This window comes from Amborella trichopoda, chromosome 6, assembly GCF_054954075.1.
Source record: "Amborella trichopoda isolate Santa Cruz 75 chromosome 6, AtrichopodaSantaCruz75HAP2 v2.0, whole genome shotgun sequence".
Classification (NCBI taxonomy): domain Eukaryota; kingdom Viridiplantae; phylum Streptophyta; class Magnoliopsida; order Amborellales; family Amborellaceae; genus Amborella; species Amborella trichopoda.
Window position 1 is genome coordinate 33,925,938 of NC_142341.1, and position 17,899 is coordinate 33,943,836.

At 36.9% G+C, this 17,899-nt stretch overlaps 1 pseudogene; it reads left to right on the forward strand.

Moving 5' to 3' along the window:
• The first annotated feature begins 3,335 nt into the window (after positions 1–3,335).
• LOC148781708 (kiwellin-1 pseudogene) lies at positions 3,336–3,824 on the forward strand (annotated as a pseudogene).
• The last annotated feature ends 14,075 nt before the right edge of the window (positions 3,825–17,899 follow it).

Here is a 17,899-nt window from a genome sequence, read left to right on the forward strand (position 1 = left end):
TTACCTTCATTGACGATTAATCAAGAAAGGTTTGGGTCTACTTCATGAAACATAAAAGTGAAGCATTCACAAAATTTAAGTAATAGAAAGCAGAGGTAGAAAGGAAGGTAGGAAAGAAATTGAAATGCTTGTGATCAGATTTTGGAGGGGAGTATAAGTCTAGAGAATTTCAAGAATTCTGTAAAAAAGAGGGGATTGTACGTCACTTTACCACACAAGAAACTCCTCAGCAAAATGGTGTGGTTGAGAGGATGAACATGACTCTTCTAGAAAGAGCTCGCAGTATGAGATTGAATGCAGATTTGAAGAAAAGCTGCTAGGCAGAAACAGTTAACATGGCCTGTTTCATCGTTAACAGGTCACCATCTACAACGATTGATTGCAAAATTCTAGAGGAGATGTGGATTGGAAAGCCGATAGATTACTCTATGCTAAGGATCTTCGAATGTCTAGCCTATGTCTATGTTCAAAGTGGGCAATGTTCCAAATTAGACTCTAAGTTTAAGCAATGCATCTTTCTCGATTTTGAGAAGGGAGTGAACGATTCAAGCTTTAGGATCCTACTTCATATAAGGTTGTGCTTAGCAGAGATGTTGTGTTTGATGAATCTCACATGGTGAAGTCAATCAACATGCAAGATGACAAAGTGCAAGTAGATGAAAGTGATGGAGAAAGATTGACAGTCCAGGTGGAGCTAAAAGAGTCTGAAACACCAGAAGAGGAAGAATCATCCAGTAGTATAAAGGCACAGCAGCAATCACATGGTGAACCCTACAGTAGGGCAAAAGGTAGAAAGAAGCATGTTCACAAAGCCCTTGTGGTATTGGGGACATGGTAGACTTTGCTCTAACTGTTGGTACTGGGGAAATCGACTCATTCGAAGATGCTCTAAGTGATGTACAGAGTGATAAATGGATGACATCAATGGTGAAGGAGATGAAGTCTCTGAAAAAGAACAAGACATGAGAGCTTGTCAAGAGGCCAAAGGGAAGGAAAGTGATTGGGAGCAACTGGATTTTTTGGAAGAAAGAGGCAGCAACAGAAAAAGAATGTGACATATTCAAGGCTAGGCTCATAGCAAAGGGCTACGCTGAAGAGGAGGGAGGAGTGAACTACAATGAAATATTATCTTCGGTTGTCAAGCACACTTCAATAAGGCTATTACTTTCTTTAATAGCCATGTTTGATTTAGAGCTAGAACAGTTTGATGAGAAGACATCGTTTCTTCATGGTGATTTGGAGGAACAAATCTTTATGGAGCAACCTGAAGGCTTCAAGATAAATGGAAAGGAAGATCAAGTTTGCTTGCTCAAGAGATCGCTTTATAGCCTTAAGCAATCTCTCGGGCAGTGGTACAAGCGCTTCAACTCTTTTATAGTGTGGATTGGCTATTCAAGAAGTGAGTATGATTATTGTGTTTATTTTAATTTTCTTGATGATAATTCCCTTATTCTGTTGATGCTTTATGTTGATGACATGTTCATCATTGCTAAGAATGCATTTGATATAACCTCTCTCAAGTCTATGTTATGTTCTGAATTTGATATGAAGGATCTGGGGGCTGCTAATAGGATCCTTGATATAAAGATTCATAAAGATAGAAGTGCAGGTAAACTTTGGGTAACTCAGAAAAGGTATGTCAGAAAGGTGTTCGAGCATTTCAACATGGAAAAGGCCAAGTCAGTTAGCAATCCATTGGCGAGTCATTTCAACTTATCTGAACGGTTGTGTCCCACTACGGATGATGAGATAGAGCAGATGTCTCTCGTGCCCTATGATAGCGCAGTCAGAAGCCTCATGTATGCTATGGTTTGTAGCAGACCGGATTTATCTCATGTTGTCAGTGTTGTTTGTCGATACATAAGTAATCCTGGAAGGGAGCATTGTAATTCTATTAAGTGGACTTTCAGATATCTGAGCGGGACGTCAGATCTCGGAATTATGTTCAGTAGGAAGAGAAACTCTACAGAATTGGTGGGATATGTTGATTCCGACTACGCTGATGATTTAGACAAGCGAAGATCTACTACAGGGTATGTCTTCACACTAGTAGCTGGACCTATTTCATGGAAGGCGATGCTTCAACCCATGATTGCCTTATCTACAACAGAGGCAGAGTATATGACAGCAGTTGAGGCTGCAAAGGAGGTGATCTGGTCAACTGGTTTGGCTCGTGAGTTGGCGGTGGAGCAAGAGGGTACTGTGCTGCGTTGTGATAGTCAGAGTGTCACAAGATTAAGGAGCTTGTGTCAGAAAGAATCATTCATCTGAAGAAAATTCGTATGAATGACAACCCTGCAGATATACTTACAAAGACGGTCAGCATGAAGATGTTCAAGCTTTGCTTAGACTTGCTTAATGTCTCTCATTGTTGAGAGTGAGGGAAGCACCCCATGACAGGTGGGGGTGCAGTCACTTACCTTTAGGGATGATTGATGTCTTGTAATTTGAGGATATAGATCTGCCAAGGTGGAGTAAAATAGACGACTCTGAAGGGCCGTTAAAAGCCTGAAGGGTCGAAGCCCCGTAGGGCTTGAGATTCGACATATTTGAGACTTAATATATATCCGTACAAGGGTATTTTGGTAATTTATACCATCTATCTGAGACTCAATATATATTGCTGCGATTGGGGGTTCATCAAGGGTTAAGGGAAAATGCAGATTGCTTTGTAATTAGAGAGGCGCGAGGAAGAGAGCTTTTGTAACCCTATTCTCCATTGCCAGTAAATATGTTCTCATCTCCCCTGGACGTATGCACAGTGTCGAACCACATATATCATTGCATTGTGGTTGGTTGTATCTTTCTTTTGTGTTTGTTTCTTCTTTCTAGTGTTCGTGGATTGCTTTTCGTTGCTACACGAACAACCCTAGCTATGTAAGGATTCATAAGGGTGTTAAAGAAAACATTGGGAGTATAAAAACAATATTTAAGTTTCACAATTTTCTTTTTAAGATTTTAACATATAAGTAAGCTAGGAATAAAATTTTGGCATTTTCAATTGTGATGAAGAAACATGCGTACTAACCCAGCCAGGCTAAGGACTACAATTTTGGCATTTTCAATCGTAATGAAACGAAGAAACAACAAAACGTGCTTCTTAGGTCACAATGGTTTGCTTCTCTGCTGAGTTGGAGAAAAATAAAAGCCCATGTTGATCCGAAAGGACCACTATAAATGAACAAGAAACCCTTTGCCCGTCACACTCAAAACATCTCCTCCTCTCTCCAACAAAAAACACCTACACTTCACTTCATTGAGGAATAATGGAAAACCAAGAGGTTATCCTCTTCATGTCCTTGTTGCTTCTTCTAAGCTCTGACATGGCTCACTGATTCCGTTTGGAATCCGGTAATCCTAATGGCTACCTCAACGGAAAGTCTGGAAATTGTAACAGAAAGAATGACTCGGATTATTGCGAGGATGGAAAGATGTATGCTTAGTACCGCTGCTTTCCCCCCATCACTGGCTGCACACGTGCGACAATGAGAATAAACAGCTTTGCCAAGGATGGTGATGGAGGTGGTCCTTTAGAGTGCTGCAACCAATACCGTGATGATGATGAGATGGTGGTCGCTCTCTCCACTGGGTGGTGCAATCATGGGAGTCGATGCCTGAACTACATCAACATTAGTGGCAATGGTACAATTGTGAAGGCAAAGGTCGTGGATGAGTGCTTCATTGTGCATGGTGTTGACGAGGATCACGATTTCCAACCACCTTGCCCCAACAACATTGTCGACGCCTCTCCAGCAGTTTGGAAGGCATTGAAAATTCGAGAATCTGAGATTAGGGACTATGATATCACATGGTCAGATGCTTGAGAACTGATCATGATTGTACTTGTACTTATGGTTGTTGTATAGCTACTCTGTGCTTGTGATGGCAATCTTTTTGTGGAATGGAATACAATATTATGTTTATTTTTGCAAAAAAAGATTTAGAGTTTAATCTTATCAATGGATGGCACCAGCTTTTGTTTGAAAGACTATAGTGGCCCACTAATAATTTCATAAGGTGTGTGTGAGAAGGATATTATGCTCTTGAGGAGTACAATATAAGGTGTTCACGGCCCACCTGAGAAAGTCTGTCTCATGTAGGAGGGACTTCCCATGTGGGAGGGAATGAGGCTCATGAGTTAAGGTAAAACCATGGTTCTCCATTTGAAACACAATTTGCTTGTTTAGAGCCATTTAACCCTTGGCATAATGGTTTAGCACAAAAAAATGAATCTCATCACTATGGAGAAACTTAGGAACATGCTATCCACTTCCAAGTTACTAACTTGTATTATGGTGAAGAAGTTCCAGACGACCCCCTCAAAAATCTATCTAAGGGAATTCCTTGAAACTCTGATTTTGAACCTGAATGACCACAAAAGCCTTGATAGACCCTAGTACACCTAAACCCAGTTTAATTATCTCAAAGTGTTCTAAACTGATCTCAGAACACTGTAGGTTTCGAGATCTTTCCAACGGTCCAAGAATCGCATGAATCGGACCTACATGCGAAAGTTACAAGCTTACGAAAACAAATGGGGCAAAAGATGAAAATACCCCTCACTTGGGCCGCCTTGCACGACACAGCGTGCGTCGGGCAGGGCCAGGGGCGACCCAATGGGCCTCGGGTGGTGGATAGCTCTCCAAAAAATCCTGAATAGCTAATTTTTTTTTTAATATTCTAGAAAAACCCAAATTTTGAGACCTTTTGACTAAATTCGGACCCTTGGATCGAATCGATCTAATTTCAACCATGATCCTACTTCAACTTATAAATACGCCATCAAAAAATCCAAATAGATAATTGAAAAAATTACCCAAAAAATACCTAGAAATCCAAAAAATAGGAAATTCTCAGAAATTAGTAGATAAATCCTAATGAATCCCAAAAAATATGATAAAGTTTTGAAAAATCCTATAAAATTAGAAAAAAAAAAAAAAAAAAAGATCCCTACAAGCAATAGAAAATCCCAATATTAAGAAAAGAAAATAGGTAACCCCAAATCCCTTAGAAAATTAGGGAAAACCATTTGCCAACCTTAGGAAAGTTTTTGGCCAACACAGATTTATTCTACTGAAAAGTCATATTTCAATACTATTTAGAAGTATACCATACCTTGATTGTTTAGGGCTTCAACCTTAGGCAAACCGCACCCTTTTAAGAATAGGGACTGGTAGAAGCATTGTCGGTCAATTTGCAATGCCACTGTAAAGTAACAGTATATTCAAAGATGAAGATTAATATAGACTATTAGTTATTCAAAATTAAAGAATGGGCATGTATACCACGAAACTATTCATAATTATTTAGAGGTATAAAGTCAGTTGATAATTATTAACTGATCTAAAGATAAAGCAAGCTCAAAGTTGTGGAAGGGGTTCACATGTTATCATTTTTGCAAGAATAAGCACATTAAGAACGTGTTTCAAAAGAGCAAGAAAGAGCCAAATGAGGACAATGCTAAGAATGATGATAGGAAAACCACTGCAGTGAACAAAAATTTTGGTGTGGTCAGAAACTTTGGCAATGGGTGCATAAATAATGCATTATGATCATGCAACTCTAACTAGATTATAATTACTGAAGCATCAGTTCATGTTATCTTACATATATGCTAATTTGCTTCTAACAGGCAGGAGATTTTGGCTCTGCAAAGATGTTCTTTAAAGATTGTGGATAACGGAGATGTACACATCAAGACTGACATTAGGATGAAACTAGTGTTAATAGACGTTAGACACATACCAGATATCGATCTAAACCTCATTTTAGGAGGGAGTTCAAATGACGAAGGGTACCACACAGTGCTTCGTAAAGGACAATGGTAGCAGACGAAGGCATCTCTTGTCGTTGCAAAGGGCAAGAAGTGTTGTTCACTCTACATAACACATGTAAAATTCCCCAATGGGGAACCATGGAAGAATCCTCATTAGACATATGGCACAAGGGACTAGGCTATTTGAGTGAAAAAGGAATGCAAATATTAGCAAATTTGCAGATTCTTCCAAGTATCTAGAAGACATCTCTAACCCCACGTGACCGTTGTTTTCTCGAAAAACAATGTAAAGTCAGATTCTCAAGTAAGAGCTCGAAAGATACAAATTACTAGATCTAATATATTCAGATGTGTGTGGTCTCATAGATGTGAAATCTAGAAGTTTAGGAAAAAAAAAATTGAAAAATACCCCTTGCCCAGACTGCCTGCAACAAGGCATGTCAGGCTGCACGAGGCGAGTCACCTCACGGCGCGACGCATGTGACACAACATGCGTCGGGCCGCCCGAGCGGAGACCTGAAGGGCACGGGGCGGTGGACAACTCTCCAGAAATTTGCAATTCAGTAAAAAATCCGAATATTCCACAAACATCCAAAATTATGAGAGCTTTTGACTGAATTGGGACCCTTAGATCAAATCGATCTAATTTCGACCATGGCCATAATTCGACCTATAAATACCCCATCAATAAATCCAAATAAATCATCTAGAAAATCCAAAAAGCCTAAAAAATATTTGAAAATAGCTAAAAAACCCTATAAAACCGAAATTAGGAAATTCCCATAAATTCATATTTAAATCCCAATGAATCCTAGAAAATAGGAAAAAGCCTTAGAAAAGTCCTATAAAATTAGAAAAATTGGAAAATTCCCCAAATACCATAGAAACACCCCAAATTCTGATTAGAAAGTAGGAGACCCCAAATCCCTTAGAAACTTAGGGAAAACCATCTCCCAACCTTAACTATTTCTCAGGCCAACACAAAGATTTATTGTACTGAAAAGTAATCTTTGGACACTATTTAGAGGTACACCGTACATTGATTGTTGAGGGCCTCAACCTTAGACAAATCACAGCCTTTTAAGAATAGGGACTGGTAGAAGCATTGTTCGTCAGTTTGCAATGCCATGGAAAAATAAAAATACATTCAAAGACAAAAACTAATATAGTCTATTAGTTATTCATACTTAAAGAATGGAAATGTAAACCACGAAACCATTGATAATTGTTATAACGAGTTCAGAACTATTGGAGAGTTCAATATATATATATATATATATATATATATATATATATATATATATATATATATATATATATATATATATATATAATATATATATATATTGGACTTTGAGTCTATTCAATGACACGCTTAGAACCACTCGATTTAAAATCCGATTAATAAATGTAGTTCCAACCTCCTTGTACATAAAGTCTATATTCTGTTCATGTACTCTGCCTTAAGGGTCCACTTGGTTCCCGGGAAATGGAACTCCTGGAGTACAGCCCAGACATACATGTTTAATTCGTTGTGAAGACAAAATTGATATTTCCACAGGGAGTCCATTATTAAGCCAAATTTCAGGAAATGTCAATTCCAACCAAATAGGTGGAATTTACATTTCCTAGAAATCAAAAGTTAAACATTGTTTTACTCCCAACCCCGTCAGTCCCAGAGTGACAGGTCTCTGTTCAAGGTAGACATCTTCTTGGCAAGATAATTTCACTTTACTCAGAGAGGGTTTTTAGCTCACTGATCGGGCACTCTTACACTGAAGATGAACGTGGCAAAGGGATCTGTCGAAACCGTGGGATTGATCCTTTGACTAGGCTGGGCCCAGGCAGCTCAGAAGAGTGGTAACGACCTCTCCAGAATAGACGAAGGGTAGGACAGCGATAGAAAGAAGTGGTGGACTAAGGACCGAAGGCACACCCCTACGTCCCGACCTGCTACTGCTGTAATCTAATCTATGTTCACTTTCCTTTAGTTTTATTATTCTTATTATGAAAATTATTATTTAAAATATTTATTATTGAAATACTAATCATTTAAATATATTTTATTATAATATTATATTAATAATTACTATCATATTATATTATTATTAAAATATATAAATTTCATTATTGTATTCTTAGTATTTTAGTATTATATTATAATATAATTATTATAATTAGCCCACACAATTAACTGGGATAAGGCTTGCAGGATGATGGTGATGATGATAACTATTACAATTATAATATTGTAGTTTGGAATGCATTGAAAATTCCAAAATCCAAGATTGGGGACTATGAGATCACATGGTCGGATGCTTGAGAGCTGTCGTATAGCTACTATATGCTTGTGATGCCAATCTTTTTGCAGCATGGAGTACAATATTATGTTTACTTTTACAGAAACAGATTACAATTCAATATAATCAATGGATGTTTGTTTGAAAGATTATTATGGCCCACTAATAATCTCATAAGGTGTGTGAGAGAAGGATATTACGCTTTTGAAGGGTATAATATGGGAAAGCTTTCGATGCTTCCCCTACAATATAGCCTTTTTAACTATTGATTTGAAGTGGGTGGTTGAGATTAATTCACTCATGTTGTCACAAAAATAAAGTCATTCCCTACCATATAGCTTTTTTTAACCATTGATTTGAAATTGGTGGCTGAGATTAATTCACTCATGTTGTCACAAAAATAGAGTCATGGGCTAAGCCGGTAACCCATTTGCAATAGCCCGTAGTAGAGAGAGAGAGAGAGGGAGAGAGTAACCCATTTTTAGGTTTAGAGATACAGAAAGAGAAAGCAAGAGAGAAGAAGGGGAAAGTGCAGGGAATAGGAGAGAAAGTGCAAAGCCCTAAAAGAGAGAAGGAGACCCATTTAGGCACGCCGGATCTTCCTACCAAGGTATAAAATGTTAATTTCATAACAATGAATAAAATGTTATTAAAAAAACAGGTATTTCTTGAATGAATGCGATGGACTAATAGATATACCATAGCTACCATGACTGAAACTTTTATCACACAAGGAAGGAAAAAAAATGGGGGGTATTTCATGAATGAGAAGAAAGGCTTACTAGCTCATTTGAGAAGTTACCTACTATTAGAAAATGAGGCCTAGCTCTACACTCTTGGAAGGGGTCTTGTTTGTGACAGAGCAATTCACATTTTAGACAAGTCATATCATCCTCCATGACAGATCATATTAATGGGGATCAATTTCTAAGAGAAAGAAAAGTAGGATCTCAATTTATCTCCGAGGCATTTGATGTGAAAGAGCAGGGAGAAGGGACAACTTTGTTGTTTGGGAGCTCCTAAGAGAGAGAAGGGAATGGCAATAGAGAGAAAGAGAGAGACCAGACTACCTAAATCTCACCCCTTGAAGTAGAGTGAGAGAGAGAGAGCGTAAGAGAGAGAAACCAAACTCTCACCTTTGACTGAGAGAGAGAGATGTTGAAAGAGTAATTTTGTCACCGCCTCATCCCATCTCCTCCTCTCATTCCCTCTAGAACTATCCCACCGTCCTTCGCTATTTTATGTCACTCCAGCAATCAAAGGTAAGCACGCACAAATATTGTGTGTACATTGTTACTTTGTGGTAGATGATAGAAGACCATCAAGTACCAAGTAGTAGGACGGTAAAAAAAAAAAAGTTATATGTGGACCTTTTAAGCCATGTAGTATGATGGTACATAAGCCCTATAAAAAGGGGCTGTGCGTGAGAAAATGAAGTATGAAAAAAGAAAATGAAAAAAGGAAGTGCTTTGAATCGGTGCTTCGAATAAGCCATGCTATGCCGTAGTAACCATGTTTTGCTTATGAAATAGTGGAACTTTCTTGAAAAGCAAAATCCTGATTCTTCTTCACCCCCATCATTTTGCTATTTTCGATCAAATGATTATATTGACGCTTCCGTAAATTCCCAACATTTGGTATCAGAGCCTAGATTCGTGCTTCCTAAAAGACCACTTTACCAATGCCATCAACCTCGGGTATGAATTATACCCAAAATTTTATACCCGTCTTAGATGGAGAAGATTACTACTCAGGGAGTCTCCAAATGAAGACTCCTTTTATCTCACAAGATTTGTGGGATATTGTTGAAGAAGGTTATGAGGGTACCAGAAGATGCTGTAGCACTTGATTCGTGGTCGCAAGCAAAACATAATGAATTCAAGGAAAATAAAAAGAGAGATGTGAAAGCCGTTCTCTTCATCCAGCAAGCTGCAAATAAATCTATCTTTCCTCGAATAAAAATTGCTTCAAAATCAAAAGAAGCCTGAGATATTTTTAAAAATGAATTTCAGGGATCCGAAAAAATGATTTCTATCAAACGCAAAAATTTATGGAGATAATTTGATAACTTGATGATAAAAGATAGTGAAACCATTCAGAACTTCTTCACTATAGTTGATGGAATAATAAATTAGATTAGATGTTATGGAGATGATATTCTTGATAAAAAAAATAGTCCAAAACAACCGTTGCCTAGTTTGATGCCTTATACTATTTTACATTTTTTATTTAGTTATAAGAATTCAGAGTTTTATTATCCAAAGACCTTATACTATTTTACATTCTATTCATCTAACAAAATATCTATTGAAGCCTTATATTGTAGTAAATTGACTAAAGATTCGCTTATTTCCAACACCTTTCTAGTGTTTGTGCATCATTTTTTATGCTCATTACTGGTGTTTACCATGTTGGGGAGGACTTTCCTTTGAAAAAGAGAAGTGGAAATTCCTTCCTAATTATATGCCTTTATGTGGAGGATTTGATTTATACTGGTACAGAGAAAAGAATTATGGAAGAATTTAAGAAAGCTATGATGAAAGAATATGAAATGACTGATTTGGGAATTATTAAATATTTTCTTGGAATCCATGTAAAACAGTCAGATGGAGAAATATTTATTTCACAAGAAAACTATGTTGAAGATCTCTTGAAAAGATTCAGAATGTCAAATTGCAAGCCAGTGAGTACTTCAATGGCAGTGAATGAAGATTTTTCAAAATATGATGGTGCAGAAAAAATTGATGCATCGATTTATCGAAGCTTAGTGGGATCTTTAAGTCTGACTAATACAAGGCCATATATTGTGCATGCAGTTAGTATTTGGTATAGGTTCATGAATGAACCAAGCAAATTGCATTTTGTTGAAGCAAAAAGGATATTAAGATATATCCAAGGAACAAAGAAACACGGTATCAAATATATTTCTGAAAATTATACTAATCTTGTTGGATTTTCTGATAGTAATTGGGCAGGTCCTATTGAAGATCAAAGAAGCACTTTCAGCTATATATTCTGCTTAGGTACAAAAGTGATATCGTGGTTATTAAGAAAGCAAAATATTGTAGCTGTTTTGTCAGCAGAGGCAGAATACATGTCTGCAACAAGTGCAGCATATGAACCTGTGTGGCTCAGAAGAATTTTATCAGACTTGGAACAAGCGCAGAATACCCCCACAACTATTTTTTGTGACAACATGTTAGCCATTGCAATGATAAAAAATCCAGTATTTCATAGCCGATCGAAGCATATAGAAATACGACATCATTTCATCAGGAAGTTGACTGAAAAATGAGAAATCAAGCCAAAATTCTAACACAAATAACTGATAAATTTAATGAAGACAATTTCAACTGAGAAATTCATCAAGTTCAGAGAATTAATGAGAGTGATAAATTAAGAGGATAAGTTGAAAGAGTAATTTGTTACCGCCTCTCATTCCCTCTCGAGAACTATCCCACATCCTTTGCTATTTTATGTCACTCCAGCAATCAAAGGAACGCACACACAAATATTGTGTGTACATTGTTACTTTGTGGTAGATGATAGAAGACCATCAAGAACCAAGTAGTAAGATGGTAAAAAAAGAAGAAGTTATACGTGGATCTTTTTAAGCCATGTAGTATGACGGTACATAAGCCCTATAAAAAGGGGTTGTGCATGAGAAAACGAAGTAGGAAAAAGAGAAATAAAAAAGAAAAAAGGAAGTGCGTAGAATGAGCCATACTATGCTGTTGTAACCATGTTTTGCTTATGAAATAGTGGAACTTTCTTTAAAAGAAAAGTCTTAGTTTCTTCTTCACCCCAACTATTTTTTTCATTTCGATCAAATTATTATATCAATGCTTCCACAAATTCCCAACAAGAGAGAGGGGAAATGATGGATATGACGTAACTCTAGCACAAAGAGAGAGATTAAACGAAACTCAACAACCACTTGAGAGAGAAAAATGGCACCCCACTTGAGAGAGAGGCGAGAGAAAGCTTTAACTTATGGGCTAGAGAGAGAGGAAATAAAACTCAAGACCCCAGTCGAGAGAGAGAGAGTAGGAGATGATTTCTTTATCAACAAACGAGGCTTCTTCAATGAAATAGGGCATGCTTCTTCTTTGTTCTACTCATGCTCTCTCTCTCTCTCTCGTTTCTCTGCTCTGTAAACTGCGTGCTCTCTCTTTCTCTCTCACTGATTTCTCTGCTCTGCGTGCTCTCCCTCCTCCAAGAAGCACTCTCTGCTTTATGCGTGCTCTCTCTTTCTCTCTCATTGGTTCATTTGCTCTGCATGCCCTCTCTCTCCTCCATGCAGCCCTCTCTCCCTCTTTTATTTTTGAAGGGTTACTAGTTGAGACCGTGACCCTTATTTTGTGACATTTTGAGTCAACAAATCTGATCCTCCCATTTTAAATCAACGGATAAAAATGAGGGGGAGGATAGTTCTTCTATGCTATAGGGGAAGCATAAAAAGCTTTCCCGCGGCCATTGTCTTGGGAAGGTACATCTCATGTAGGAGTAGGAGGGACTGCCCATGTGGGAGGGACTTCTATGTTTTCAGCAGGGACGGTAAAACCACGGTTTCACAAGTTTCTATTTAAAACGCACTTTTTTTAAATCCGTTAAGAATTCTGAATATTTCAAATGATCTTCAAAAAATCGCATTTTTTTAATGGAACCGATATAAATCTATATGTTATCTTTTTCAAATTAGCTTTTCAAAAAAAAAATCCTTATAGTTTTATTTCTTTATTAAATTAATATTATTGAATTTTGGTTTAAAGATAAGCACATTAACAATAAGAGTAAATTTAGAATCTCGATTTAACAAAAAATTCCATCAACAATTTCACCATTGAGTTCCTTTGAAAAAGGTGTACGAAAAAATACAGGCAATATATTACCAAAAAAAAAAAGTAATCAAAACAATTGTATATCTCAAAATAATAGGTAGAATTAGAAGAAGAATAACCCAATGGAAAATCCTATTTTTTTTTTCTATTAAACCCATAACATCATTATAAAGAGCAAGCCAAAGATTCAATGATATTAAAGATTTAGGTAGCTAGGAATTCAGTGTATTATTCAATTTTTTTTTAAGTATTTTGTTGCTTTTTTATGCATAGAGAAGTTGATTAATTTCATTTTTTATTTTTTCTTTCATTGGTGATAGCATTTCATTGGTTCTTTGCATTTTCTTTTAATTAACTGCAATATTATATTGAGAGACTTTTCTTTTTTTCTTTTAAAAATAATCTTATACCTTGGGTCACAGTTTTTCTTATTTGATAATTAGTTCTTGTTTTTAGTATTGTTCTCTAATGGGAAAGTCATCTTTTCATTTTGGCTTGTACTCATGTCTCACATTTTTCTTTTGATAAATCATCACATCAAAACACCTAATTTAAACAAAGTTTTAATAAAAGCATAATTAAAAAAATGATAATCTAGCATTCTACAACATGTTATTTCTAGAGTATCTCTTTTCACCAAATGCCCTTTGGGGTCAAAATGATCTTATCAAATTATAGGACCATCCTAAAACCTTTCTTATTGTAACCCGGCACCGAATTACTTCTTATATCTAGTACATGAAATACATTTTCCAAAGCCGATACTTTGCCTGAAGTGAACTTTAGTTCAACTTTATCTTTACCATACACCTTTAAAATAGCTTATATCAATTGAACTAGTACCCATCACCCACTAGTTCATATGTCCTAAAGATGTCTCGATTATTTCAAACATGTATGATATTCTGTGTCTGCCCACCAACCTTGGTCTTTGTTTATCATATTCATTTCAGTGACCACAGCTACTAATTTTTCTTCGGTGTTCATATCTGCTTGATTTTGAGGGATTTAGTGCCCCTTTCGATGTCAAAAGTCCTTTGAATAATGACCAGGATATCTAATAGTAAAGCAAACTCCTTTTCGTTTGTTTTTTTGGATTTTGGCCTCTAATCTTTAAATGTATCCATTTAAAGCAAGGGAAAGAAATGCTTTCTAGTATTTTGAGCATGGTATCTTGTGGCAATCCTCAACCGCCCATATATCAACAGCTACAAACAACTGTAATGGCCCCACACAACTGTTGCAGAGTTGCAACATATCCATGAGTGACTTAGTCTACAAATATCATTCAGAGCAACTCTGACCGGCAGCATCGCCACAAGCAATGGGTCACACTCATAGATGGGAGCATCTCTGACTCATTGTGCAACGTGCGCTGCCACGGCTGATGCGATAGGACTTCAACCAAGTGCCTCCGACTCATTGAATTGCGTGCACCATTGGAGCTCAAAAAGACAGCAAGTTGCAACCCTGATCCACACAAATGCATTTGCTAATAGCCCATGCGCTGATGCTAGTGCGAGCGAGGGGCACATCTGGGCCAATGCGAGTGTGAACTGCAAATTACAACTCAAGCACATTTCCTCCCTTGCACACCCATATACATAGGAGTCGCACACTTCACGTGCTCCACATGAGTAGTATCTTGATTCTATAAATACAATAGAAAAGAGAGCAATTCCATATAAATATATCATTTATCTTCTAAATTTCGACAAAAAACCCATCATTTTTTGTACATCAATATACTTTTTAACTCAAGCAATTCCCTAGGACTAGGAAATCATCTGAGCTTCTTATACAAACCAGGTAGTTCCAGTCAAATCAAGGTCACTCCCGGATTCGAAAGCCACAAGAACATGGGACCACCATCCTAGGTCCATTTGGGCAATTCCATGTCAAACCAATGAGTTTTCAATCACTTATTAAAAGAAGTAATACTTGAAAAAGAAATAACATTAATAGATATTATTTTTAAGTTTTCTTGAATAAATCAATTTTAACTTAATGCGTGACTTTTTATTTTTCTAAAGAATTATTTTTATATACACTCTAGAATGCTATATACTTTCTACTAAGTAATGCTATAACAACCATCAGATTTGTGTGGCTCAATAGATATGAAGTTCTTTGGTGGCACCTCATACTTCGTCACCTTCATCGATGATGTTTCCAAGAAGAGCGTGGGTCTACTTAATGAAATCAAAATGTCAGGTGTTTGAGATCTTTAAAAATTTTCATGCTAAGATGGAAAGGGGGACATGCGAGTTGTTGAAATGTCTCAGATCAAACAATGGTAGGTAACCCTAAAATGCTTTCAAAAGCTATTGTGTCAAGCATGACATAAGGTATGAAAAGATAGTTCCATATTACCCGTGGCATAATGGTGTAGCACAGAAAATGAATCACACCATTCTGGAGAGAATTAGGAACATGCTATCCATTACTAAATTACCAAGTTGTATTAGGGTGAAGAAGTTGGAGACACCCCCCCCCCCCCCCCCAAAATCTAGCTAAGAGAATTCCTAAAAACCCTGATTTTGAACCCGAAAGACCACAAAAACCCTGGAAGACCCTAGTACACCTAAACCCAGTTTAATTATCTCAAACACATTATCGACCCGTTTTAATTATCTCAAAAACATTCAAAACCTATCCATATCACTGAAGATCCGAAGGGCATTCCAACAGTCCAAGAATCAGTTGAATTAGACCTACGGAGCAAAGGTTAGAAGCTAAGGAAAACAAAGGGGACAAAAGATGAAAATAACCCTCGCTTGGGCCACTTGCCACACAGCGCATTGGGTCGTGCGAGGTGCGACCCGATATGCCCAGGGCGATGGGTAGCACTCCTGAAAATTCCAAATAAGTAAAATATAATTTGAATATTTCAGAAAAGTATAAAATTCTGAGACCTTTTGACTGAATCTAGCCCCTTGGATCGAATCGATCTAATTTCAAACATGACCCTACTTCCACATATAAATACCCCATCCAAAAATCTCATTAAATAATCTAGAAAAAATAAAAAACCTGAAAATCATCTTAAAATAACGAAAAATCCCTAGAAAGTTGAAAATTCGGAAATTCCCATAAATTAGTTGATAAATCCCAGTGAATCCCATAAAATAGGATCAACTCTTAGAAAAATCCTATAAAATTAAGAAAATTCAGGAAAATTCCCCAAAAATCATAGAAAATCTCAAAATTCAGATTAGAAAATAGGAGTTCCCAAATCGTCTAGAAAATTAGGGAAAGCTATCTCCAAACCATAGAAAAAGTGTTAGGCCAACGCAAAGATCTAATCTATTGAAAAGTCGACTTTCAACACTATGTATAGGTACACCTTACTTTGATTTTTTAGGACCTCAACCTTAGACAAACCGCACTCTTTTAAGAATAGGTACTGGTAGAAGCATTTTTTGTCAATTTGCAATGCCACAGAAAAATTACAATATGTCAAAAAAAAAAATTAATATAGCATATTATTTTTATTTTTTATGTTGTGCTAAAAGTAAGCAATTTTCATTAAAAAATACAAAAAGGTATAGAGGGTCTTTTACTTTGCAATTGAGTATCAGGAAAAACTACATTTCTCGATATTATCATCTACAACATAGCCAGTAGCAATGGGGGCTGAAGTCATGACAAATTCGATCTCACTCCCATGACAAAATTATAACCCTAAAAAATCATCACATAATCCATTACTTAAATCTGTATCTTGGTCGTCCAGCAGCATCCCATGAGATATGATGTCCAACAGAATTAGGGTGTGTATCCCACTCCTGATATGAAGTCATATGGCAACCAATATTCGCCATTTTGTCTATTGCGGTGTTTGCTTCCCTATACACATTTGAGATTTTCCATGAGATATTGTTTAAGGAAGCAATTACATTTTCCCATTTGGTTTGAATACACCAAGGTAGCAACCTCGATCTTGTGGCTAAAATAATACCAAAAGAATCACATTCAATCCTGACATTAGTGAAGCCTTTTTTAATGACATATTCGGCACCATAAATAAATGCATTAAGCTTTGCGGGATAATTTGTTCCCATAGGGATTGGTCTTGAGAAAGAACCAAGCATGACTCCTGATGAATCTCTTAATATACCTCCAAATCCCTCCAAATCCCAATCTTCATGGATTCCCCTTGGAGCATCCATCTATATTTAGTTTGACACATCCCGGCATAGGCGGAAGCCATACTACCTCCAGGATGGGCGGATCACTCCCTGGATTTTACGTTATACGACGACTTGTTGTTAGTAATAAATCACTCACATACCGTGCTTTGAAGTTACACCAATTAGAAGTTATTGAAGAGATGTATTATATAATCCATTTCTTTGACCATTGAATTTGAGACATTGGCTGGCCATCATCAAATCGACATTTGTTTCTTGACATCCATATTGCAGTGATGATATGGGACCATTCAATAATCCATAGATCCCTCATTCTACCATGGTATTCTGGTCTTTTCCATTTCTTGCTAAAGCTTCAAAAGACATGTCACATGGAAGAGGTAATCCAAACAACTTGGAAAACCAGCTCCACATGCTATTAGCAAAAAGGCAAGTAACAAATAAATGATCCCTCGTTTCCATGCTTTTTCCACATAGTGAACAACATGAAACTAAAGGAATGCCAATCAACCTGATTTTCTCATCAATAGCAATGGCATTGTTTGTAGCTTTCCAACTCATCAAGGAAACTCTTGGATGGATGCCCTTATACTAGACCAAAGCATTCCAATATGACTTACATCCTTTGTCCCTGACGAACTACCTTGCAGAGATAGTTGAGAATTCACCAGAGATAGTATGTTTCAAAATTCTTTGATCCAGTATAGGAGCATGGGGTAAATCATTTGCAGAAGCATCTGTTAAGAATTTATTTAAAAGTGCAGAATTAACCATAGGAAAACACCATGTTTGAGGGTTACCTAAGATGACGTGTGAAACTCTTGCATT